We start from the raw sequence: 9,327 nt of genomic DNA, 5'->3' as shown, positions 1-9,327 counted from the left end.
GAAATCACTGTTTGAGCAGTCTAATACAGCTTCCTGAAGCCTAAAGTATTGCTCTAAAAGAGGTTGGCCTCAAAACCTTAGGTTTTGGGGAAAATGAGATGATGGTGATGGTGATGGTGATGACTAATAAATGCATAAAGTAGTAGGTTTTGAAAACATCGAATTTACATTGCCTATCTGAAAAAATCAAAGTTTTGGAAAAGGCAAACCAGACTTGTATTTCCATTAGATGAAAGAGTGAATGAAATAAGTGAGTTTTGAAAAGTATCGATCTGAAAAATGTGGTGAGATGCAAGATTTTTGAAATCTAGGATTTCATCATAAACCTTATTTAAAATCGAGAAAAATGCTACAAAAACATATTTTTGAGATTTTTCAACAATTGTTTTCTAATTTTCTATAAAGGTAGGATAAAATACATAGTAATACACACATGCTAAAACACACAACATAAAATACGTGCAACATACAGAGTACACACACCATGCAAGCAATAACACACACACACACACACACACACATATCATATATGTCCCACACATGTACAGTACATACTAAATATACATAAATATATTTAAATATATAAGCTTATATAAATATAAATACAACTAAACACACACACGCGTTCTCGTGTCCATATCCATATACACATGCATGTCATCATACACCCATGCATCTCCATAGCATTGCATCCATGCACATATGCATACATACATGCATACATCATGTCATGCCTTATCATTCATATGCATACATGTATTATATCATACATGTATACCCATTCATGCATACATGCATAATCATGCATCCACACACATGCACCTTCATGCATTCGTATACTCATCCACATATACATGCATCCATACACACACATGCATACATATGTTCGCATATTAACACCACCCGAGCACACACTAATACACATACTAACCAGTGCACACGCACGCGCGCGCACACACACACACATATTTATACATATTATATATATATGTATGTATGTATGTACTCACCCATATATACACATATATAATATAAATGTACACATATAATATATATATATATATATATATATATATATATATAGAACTATACATACACATAAAAGAATAAAAGTTGTATATATATACACATCAGTTTAGACTTATACACACACGCACACACACACAAGAACGTATCTCTCCAATATTTATAAAGGTAGATGGGGGAAACTAACTTGTAACGACCCGAAAAATAATGGTATTTAAATAATAAAGAATGAGGAAAATGGAAACAATAACAGAAGGAGGCAGTAGAACCCTGATGTATTAGTTTAGATTCAAAGCACGGTACCGTAACTATTATTTCATATTAGTGCCACCACACATCTCAAATAGAGTGTTGGTGTATGGTAGACAATTGGACCATTAAAGAGTAGTATATGCCCTCTAGTAGTCCGAACCAAGTTGGGGTGGCCAATCATGTTTACAAACAAGTCAGTTTTGGCTTAACGTGGTAGGTCAGCCATTGCTAACTACGGGCTACACAACCCAATCATGAAGGGGTAATGCATGATAACAACTAGCTAAATGCATCTAGGAGAAAATTTCAGCATTATACAAATATATCGGATGGTTTACATGTATATATAAACTTATTATGCCATTGTAAGCTTATGTTGAAAATACGATTTTACCAGACTTTTATAAGTATGAGTACAGATTTACATGATTTATCGGTTTCAATTAATTATGTAACAGTTAATTATTTACAAGATATGTTTATAACACACTAGAACTCATGTTGCCCTACACTGATGATAATCTATCCCATCTTCCTGAGAGGTTTTCACCCAAGAATTTAAACATTTTAGGAAACCTAGACAACCATGTGGAGTGAAATCCGAGGTAGAGGAGGCCTTGGTGCTATAGTATTAGGGTAAGTGTTTTGAGTTAGGGGATATGTTTGTGGAATCCCTAAGATATTTTATGGATTTTTTGGGATGTGTATGTATATTTAAAGAGACAGTAGAACTCTGGTATTGTATGTGAGGTTCAGGTACATTATGTTTTCCGCTGCATGAATAGTATGTATTTAAGATTAGGAATATCCTTGGTACCCCACTTTGGATCCAAGTTGACATTGTAGATATTACTATTATTTTTATATTCATAGTAGTATAATTTTTGGATCGCTACAATTTGGTATTAGAGCATATTTACTATTATTTTTATATTTATAGCAATATAGTATAATAATTCTTGGGTCACTACACAAGGATTGGAAGAATCGGCCCATATACCCTAAGATAGACAAACCAACATTGGTTGTAAGAAGACTACTTGGATTGGGGAGAATGAGCCCCTATACTCTAAATAGGATGTAGAAAAACCATCAAAAATTGGGGAGAATTGACCCCTATACCCTAAGATAGAAAAGCCAACAGGGTTTGTAAGAAAACTACTCAAATTGGGGAGAGTTAGACCATATAACCTAAGTAGGGTGTAGGAAAACTATCGAGGATTGGGGAGAATTGGACTCTATACACTAAGATAGGCAAACCAACGCAATTTGTGCGAAGACTACTTGGATTGGAGAGAATCGACCCCTATACCCTAAGTAAAAAGCAAAAAAACTATTTAGGATTGGGGAGAATTGGCCCATATACCCTAAGATAGACCAACCACACAGTTTGTATGAGGACTACTTGTATTAGATAGAATCAACCCTTATACCCTATGTAGGATGCAGAAAAACTATCATGGATTGGGGAGAACTGGCCCTTATACCTTAAGATAGACAAACCAACACAATTTGTAAGAAGACTACTTGGATTGGGGAGAATTGACCCCTATACCCTAAGTAGAATGTAGACCATCCCGATCAATAGAAGGCAACAAATTGAAGGTGTGAGAAATGAAGTGAACACTGTTCACAAAATCTATAAAATAAATTTGTATGATATGAACATTATTATATATGAGGTGAGATCGCATCCTAAATCTCTTATGTAGTGACGAAATTTCATAAAGGATGCACCTGAAATGCATCTTATCGCTAATGATAAAATGCATGTTTTGCATGAAAATGCACCAATATCCACTTCAGCAATGCTCGTGACCAAATGTCTATTTGATCAACTCTCTAATAAGATTTTGAAACCTATCTATTTCAATTTTGCCTCAATAATCTTCAAATTCCAAACTATGGAGAGGGGGGTCATGCTTTTCTAATAATGCCCCTATTAATGACAAGGGAATTATGCTCTTGAGTAGAAGATATCACCCTTATTGTTTTATTTGTCTTCCTCTAGCTCTTGGCTTTTACAATCATATTGAAACTTGACATTACATCTGTCCCGAGCCACTTGGAACCAAGTTACTCAAGTTTATAGTTTGACCTACTAGTCTCAAGAATGTTGATTAGCCGATGCTTCCTAAAACTTTTCTAAATGACACCCTTTAATGTTTAAATCATTTTGAAGCTAAATGAACAAGCATGCAATCAGATAACATAATCTTATTAGGGATATAAGTGAAATATTCAAATTTGTCTATTTGCCTAGTTTTCGTGCTTGCTTAACAGGAGATGACTTTACCAGTACTCTGACAACACACAACCTTGATGTTAACCTAGAGAATCAAATCAATGGGTGAACATCTCTAATTTTCCCCAATTCTAGACTTATTGATAATCTCTTTTTTCTTCTCGTAAGAAAAAAGTAGAACCGACACTGCCCATCTACTGCACCTACTTCTTCACTATTCTAGCTGAATTTTTTGTTAGCCCAAGAGTTCAGTTGGTTCTTCCCAGCAACCTTACTATTGGTTGAATTTTTAGGTACATTCTTCCCTCTATCCCATGATTCCTTTTTTATTTCCAACTATTTTCATGATTAAAGGCATCTTCGGAAGAAGCTTGGTTCCAAAAGTCTTCACTTTTTACTGAACCTACAATTTTATTAATTTTAGTAGCGCCTTTAACTTCCTTTTTTTTTTTAAACACCAACTTCAAAATCAAATGAAATCAACATAAGAATAATGCAATGCAAAGACCCAATGCTCAATTTGTATTATCAAGCACATTTGGTTTTGACAATAAGATGACTGATCTGAGGGACGATGACTTTACACAAGTTTGAGTAGCATCAACAATGTTTTAACTTTGAAATTCAATTTGTTATATATTTATCCCATGTCTCTTTCCAAGTAACATCTTCCTCTAAGGCTCAAAGGGTCATGGAGTCGTCTGCTCAAGTTTTCAACTTAAGCCACTCGTTCCTTTTTCTTTTTCTTTTTTTAAACCATTTAGAGCCCTTTTATGCCATTTATGATTTTAACAAAAGTAAGCACTAAATGACCATTATTCTCCACACCTCATTATTCATTGTAAATTCTTCAAAATTTTGTCACCTCAACTAAAAATTATGAATTCAATAATGTTCCATCTACCTTCATGTGTGATAAAAACTCTTTTGAGCATCCTTGCTAAGCCTTTAGGCCTCGTGACATGGACAAAATGTAGGTTAGGTTTATGGTTTTCAAAAGAAGGGAAGCTTGGTTCAAGAACCCCAATAGTACCCCCTACCCCTAGTAACTCAAGGAATTTTTTCTAATCTTAAGGAGATTTTGACTTAACTTGTTCTTTGGACACAACACGCTGTCTATATACCCATTCCGAGATCTAGTCATAACGTAGTTCAGGACTCGATATCAAATGTCTCCATTAGTTCTTACCTTCCAAAAACATATTGGTTTACAAATCCGATCCTCTTTAATCCTTTGATTGCAATCAATTCAAACCTCATTTTAATTTGATTGAAAATCAAATCTCTTCATCATTCTGCTCTTTCTAAAATAAGTCGGTTTTCAAATTTGATCCTTTTAATCTTATGATTTTAATCAATTCAGAATTCATCATTAATATGATTGCAAATCAAATCACCCCATCACTCCATTATTTTCAAAACATGTTGTTTTTCAAATCAAGTCATCTTTAAATCCTTTGATTTCGATCAAACCAAATCTCATCTTTAATTTGATTGCAAATCAAATCCTTCAATTACTTCTTTCCTTCCAATAACATACCGATGTTCAATCCAGTCTTCTTTAATCCCTAGATTTCAATTATTTCAAATCTCATTTTTAGTTTGATTGCAAATCAAATCTCTACATCACTTCTTTCCTTCCAAAGAAACTCCACTTTCAAATCCAATAGTCTTTAAATCCATTGATTGTAATAAAAATAAAATATCATTGTTCTCCATTTTTTAACTTCAAATTTAGGGTTTCCTAAGGCCACCTTTTTTTTCTCAAACAAGAGTGTATCAGGGTTTCTAACCCTATTTTGTGGACTCTTAGATGATAATTTGTCATCAAATAACCGAAAAAAATGATTTTTTTTTCTTTCTTTTTCCTTATTTAAAACGTATAAACACAAATACTCAGGGATAACCATTCTTAGAATGGGTGTCAACAAGGGTGTTGGTTGATCGATCTCCCTTAGAATGGTTGGTCAACCACCTTCTCTACACACAAGTGTACCCTCGAACCCTTTTCTCTAATTTGTAGATCTCTTAGGATTTTTTCCTTTGTTTTCCTTTAAAAAAATAAAAAATACAGGGACTCCTCTTTTCAATCATTCAGTGTCATGTTATTATAGTCTTTCATATTCTTAAGTTTCTTGTTTAGGGATCGCCATCAACTCCCATTTGTCAATCCCCTAACAAAATCCAATGTTAACAGCTTGGTAACTCTACTAGGGACGCTTAGAGAGTCGAGATGCTCCTTGGCTGTGTTGCCTTATTTTTTGTTTGTTGTATTCCTTGATTAAGTAATGTCTTGTAGAAGTCCTTGTGTAGTTTATTCTGCTACACATTGTTTTTTTTTGGGGTAGTATGTTTGGTTGCATGAATTATTATGTGGTTTGCTTTTCCTTACTTTTAGTAGTTTTGTGTTGATTGTTATAGCTCCAACACACATTGATCATTAACATGAACGAGTTTTATACCCAAACTCATACTTGCTAAGATTAGGAGAGAGAGAGAGAGAGAGAGAGAGAGAGAGAGAGAGAGAGTGTGAGAGAGAGAGAGAGAGTGAGAGAGAGGAGAGAGAAATAGTAGTGAAACCTCCATGTGGTGTTGTCCTTCGCATAGGTCTTATGAAAATACCTCACCTAGATTGAACCATTTCCTTCAAAAGTCTTTAATAACTAAGAATTGGGGGCCTTGCTAGCTGGTAATGACAATAGTAAGGATGGTCTGGAAGCCTTTAGAACTTCAAAATAGAGCCAAAACTCTAAATTATTATCGTATCCATCTTATCCTAGTCTACAACCTTCATCAATGACCCAATGAATCACACCACCCCATATTTATAGGAGACTAGGAGCTACATCATGTTTGCTAATTGTTGCATAATTACACTTTAAGGTCATATCTTGACTCAACTAGATGACTGAAATAGAAGATTTAATAGTGAAACCTTTTTTAAGGTTTCATGAGGCAAGAGCAATGAGATCCTTGTAAGGTGAAATCTCTCACATGGACCACAAATTCAATAACTTAAATAATGGACTAACCTCATAAAAGTATTGATTTCCTTTTATAGTTGTAGTTGTTGAATGTGAATATATGTACTAACTTTGATTTATTTTTTTATCCTTGTATACCCTTTGTGTCTTTTCCTCTTATTTAAGATAGAATTCCGCACTTAAGGAGGGATTAGTCCATTGCATGCGACACCATTGTTAATTGATCCAAGACTAAGGAGATGAGTACTCAAAAAGTGCAGTCAAGTGAGGGATCTTCTAACAAGAGGATTGAAGTCGTAGAAATGGCCATGGATGAGTTGCTAACATTGGTGAAAGAAAATACCACAATGGACCATGCTTCTTCATCCTCAATGGAATACCAATTGAGAGATCAACCTTTTAATCTTCCCATGCCTTAGGCACCAACTAAAAAAAAAAATCAGATAGGGGATGAATTTTCACTAAATGATTAAATGGCCTGTCTAGAAGAACGACTGAGGACTATTCAAGGTATACAAGATTATGAAGGTGCTTATTCATAAGCCTAAACATGCCAACTAAATTTAAAACTCTAAAATTTGACAAGTATAACTGAACTAGATGCTCGAAATTACACTTACAAATGTATACAAGGAAAATGATGGTGCATGCAAAAAATCATAAGTTTCTAATACATGTGTTCCATGCCTCACCGGACTAGCCCTACGATGGTATGCCTTGTTAGGCAAGAGCAAGGTACAAATATGGAAAATTTAATTTATGCTTTTCTGATACAATATCATTTCATATAGGTCACAACTACAGAGCATGGAAAATTAGAAGATTGAGACGTTCCAAAAGTATGCATAGCATTGGAGAGAGAAAATTGCGCAAATCCAACCACCAATCGACAACAAAGATAATGGTGGAGCTCTTCATTGGTACCTTCTAGGGTATATATTATGACAAGCTATTAAGCCCCAGTTTCATAAACTTCATAGAGGTTGTAGCCATGAGAGAAAAAATGGAAATGAGCATAAAAATAGACAAGTTGGTGGATTATGTGGCCCCATATACTGCCACAAATAGAGAGACTCCATTCATGAGAGAACAAAGAAAATAGGGAGGGAATAGTGTTTTGAGCAGTGTAGGTTGCAGTGAAGCATCAAACCAAACACTTTATTGGTCTACCCCTAAGCCATGTATGCCCAGTTCTTGAACCAGGACACCACTAAAACCACCAAACCAAAGGGAGCATTCAGTGCCTTACCTTTTATATTACCCTAGTTGTATCAAGAGCTAGTTGTTCAAGGCAAAATTTCCTTTATCCCTCTAAAGTCTGGTCCTTCTTGAAGCAACTTGTGAGTTCCACATGAACTCCTTTGAACATGCCATTAAGAATTATGTCATATTGAAACACAAGATACATGATTTGGTTGATGCTAATATCCTAATTTTCTTGAATAAGGAAGGAGAAAATTCAAATGCCAAGATCATTCGCTACGGAATCATGAGGGGTCCTTCTATGAGCAGTTTGGAGATGGTGTAGCTGACTCAATAAAAGGAAGTGTGATCTAGTTACCTCTGCTATATTGCACCTTTATGTGGTTTCTCAATTGTGAACTATTTTTGTCACTAGTGACTTACCCTACCACCCTAAATGAATTTTAGTTTTAATAAACACATTTTTTTTTCTCTTTCTTTTTGAAATTGAGATAGATGTTCTTCCTTCCCATTTGAATCCAAGAATGCCTCTCTTGTTATCTGTTAGCCTATCTCACAGAATTGTGTCATGTAACTGTTTTGTTCTTTAGCATGTATGCCTTTTCCTAGCCTTTTTTTTTTCTTTTTTTGCATGATTGTCACCTCACACCTTATGAGATAATATAGATTATAATAATGGAACCTCAAATATTCCCATGATGGGAGGGAAGAAGTTGAGTTTCTAGTAAAGCTCCTCAACTTGACTAGAGGACAGAAAAATGGTATCTTATTAAAGACATACCCTAAGATTTCAAGAGGGGGATTGATGGTACTTCAATAAGATGACTCTATTAAGCTTCTTCACCAGACATGCAACACAAATGTACTCAAAGATCTTATGTATTATCTATGCAAGTTCAAATAAGCTTGAGTAAATTGTTGCATTTCATTACTTTAAAATGTCAATCTATGATATATGACCATGTTTGGGAACTAAATCATGCTACATCTACCTTCTTAAAATGTTTTATCCTTTGCTAGCCAATTAAGCATTTGGAATCATTGTTTCAGTGTTGTCCTAAGATTATGTTGTTATTTTTTGTATGTGCTTTAAATTTTGACAAGGAAAAGATGAGGTCCAAGATTATAAGAGGCTCTTTTTCAACTATCCTTGCATTAAAACATCTCATTGCTTACCCCTTTTTTAGCCGAACAAGTCCTTTCATAGAAACCCAATCCAAGCTCCCTAACATTAGAGTAGTTTTTATTTTGATTAAGGAAAAAAGATGAAAATAGGAATAACGAAAACATTATGAAAATAAAGACCAAAATCAAAGGAATAGCCAAGGTCAAAAGGAGAATGCAGGAAAAAATATACCAAATGATCAAAGTTGAGAAAGTGAAAGAAAAAAGTGATCCTGGACAATTTCAACAACCCTAAAGTTCACTTTGAGTCTACAATACCCTTTCTTGTTCTACCCTAAACCTTAATGAAATTAGGATAGCTTCCCAAGAGGGGGGTGAATTGGGTTTTTAAAAAATATTTCCTTTTTAATGTTTTTATAACAACAAGCACAACAAGTATACCTCCAACACAATCACCAAATTAAATCAAGTCAACCACAACCAAACAACAAA

The sequence above is a fragment of the Malania oleifera genome, chromosome 4, assembly GCF_029873635.1.
Source record: "Malania oleifera isolate guangnan ecotype guangnan chromosome 4, ASM2987363v1, whole genome shotgun sequence".
NCBI lineage: Eukaryota > Viridiplantae > Streptophyta > Magnoliopsida > Santalales > Ximeniaceae > Malania > Malania oleifera.
Note: the sequence above shows the minus strand (reverse complement) of the source record.